The 2,178-nt window shown below is 38.6% G+C and overlaps 1 long non-coding RNA gene across 1 annotated transcript; it reads right to left on the minus strand.

The window, feature by feature from the left end:
• Positions 1-456: 456 nt before the first annotated feature.
• LOC112285665 (uncharacterized) lies at positions 457-1,851 on the minus strand. Its single transcript, XR_002970771.3, has 2 exons — positions 1,294-1,851; positions 457-891 (listed from the first exon to the last, which is right to left on the minus strand). It is a non-coding gene; the product is annotated as an uncharacterized LOC112285665 (long non-coding RNA).
• Positions 1,852-2,178: the final 327 nt, after the last annotated feature.

Raw genomic sequence — 2,178 nt, forward strand, 5'->3', positions numbered from 1 at the left:
GCTTAATTTTATTTAAATTTATTAATAAAAAATAAAATGTGTGCTTATGCAATGCAATTCTAACAAAATTTGTCTAAAAAGCATAAATTTTTATACATGTGGTTGATAACATGATACCTTCTAATAGCAATGCAAAATAATTTAATAGATGAGTTAAAGACTTATTCTTCTTAAATAATTTAAAACATCCACTTTGCATAAAAACTTAGTAAAACCATATGGCAAAGAATGTTACTATAAAGATGGTATGATTTAAGCAAACTAATATAAAATAATTTTATTTTAAAAATAAAAGAAATATGTATGTATGTATGTATGTATGTATGTATGTATAAATATAAATACATAAATATATATATATATATATATATATATCTGAATACATGCAATTGAATATGAAAAAATACAACAAAATACAACATTCAAATGCTTCTTCAGAATATGTCCACAAATTACTGAAACAAAAATAGAAATGAATATAAGTTGAAACCCCAAAGTTGCCACAATGTGATCTAATATTGCTTTAAGTTTAGAATTAACTACATCAATTGCAATTTTAAAAATTGCATTTAAGGTTAGAATCAGCTTTAGATGTTCTTGGTTATATCCTAGCAAATAGAAACGAAGATGCTCTATCTCTATTAACATTCATTAATCCAAAGCATCAAGTATGCCCCGTTTTGTGTGAAAAAGAGTAATTAATTATCTTCGCAGAGTGAGGATACAAGAATGTGAAGCTTAAACACCCTCTCCTCCTCCTTCTCCCCTTTGTGCTTAAATAAATCTGGTTTCACATGGTGTCAGAATGTACAGGGATGCAAAAGAAGCATATGCCCACGTAGCCCTCAGCAGTTGGGAAAAGGATCACATCCAACCAGTATGCGCTTCACACTGCCACAACATCACACCACCACTAAACCTAATATAAGAACAGGGGGAACGGAGAACAAGGGAACCAAGGACGCAGAAAGATCAATATAATGAAATAATAAAAACTCGTCCCCATCGAACACCCCATCTCGCCATGAACTGAAGAAGTAGAGAATCCTCGTGCTATCCGGAAAATCATTCGTATTTTAAAAGCTTCTACAGCATCTGCGTTAAGTGACAAATCTATGGATATGCTGCCCCTCATTCTTGGCTGTAGGACTCAATCTTCACCGATGACACTCGCTGCATGAGTGAGGATAAATAAAGGACAATGAAGAAACTGTGTGAGTGGCATGATGTTTCAACTGGCAAATTCCAAGAGCCCCAGAATAGAAACCTCGAGGCAAAGGCATGGTAAAGTACACGTAATGAGGGTTGGAGTTGGCCGCACCCATGCCACCACCGCACTCCCAGTGCACACTGTGCCTCACACGTTATTTGGTCGCTGCCGCTGCGAGATCTCTTCCTCCACACCAGGAGAGCTCCGCCATGCGACCCTCCCCATGACAGAGGCTCCCTTTCATAGATTTTTATCTAAATGAAGGATGCCTCGGGATACGTGCGAACTCCAGACCGGCAGATCCACACAAGCGCACTCCGATGCCGGCCTGAGATCCAGATCCCATGCCCTCCGCAAGCTCCAAAGTCTGATCTATTCCAGGAAGAAATCCACTCTGTTTGTCGCCACTCGACAGCCAATTTTATCACCATCAAATGCAAATTTTAACAACAGAGGAAACAAAATGAAACGAAATCCGGCTGGGAATGATCATGTACACCGATTTCGACGCCACACCCAGACCACGACCTCGACAACGACTGCTCCCAAAACTGTGGGGTGGGGTTTAGGGAGGGAGAGAGGGAGGGCAACTTTAGGGCTTGGGGAGACTGGCTGTACCACCCCTAGAGAGGCAAGCACCCCCAGGCCAGCAGGGGATGGCTCTGTCCCTCTCTCCCACTCTCTCTTGAAACCCCCCCCCCCAAAAAAATACATATATATATACAAATTTAATAAAAATCAGCTTAATAAAGAAAATAATTAAACATAAGTGGGAGGTGAGGGTTCTCAATAGAATGCTATTTCCAAAATCATTTGAAAAAGTAAAATAAAGGAATTCTAAGCAATGAATAAAATTTAAGCATGAATAAAATTAACCTGCCAGTGACATAAATTTGACCTCATTGCATTTGCATTATGAAGCACAGCTGCAATATTGACCCTTGTTATTGGTTATGTCTCCATCTTAT

Source organism: Physcomitrium patens, chromosome 8, assembly GCF_059467195.1.
Source record: "Physcomitrium patens ecotype Gransden chromosome 8, ASM5946719v1, whole genome shotgun sequence".
In the NCBI taxonomy this organism is placed as follows: domain Eukaryota; kingdom Viridiplantae; phylum Streptophyta; class Bryopsida; order Funariales; family Funariaceae; genus Physcomitrium; species Physcomitrium patens.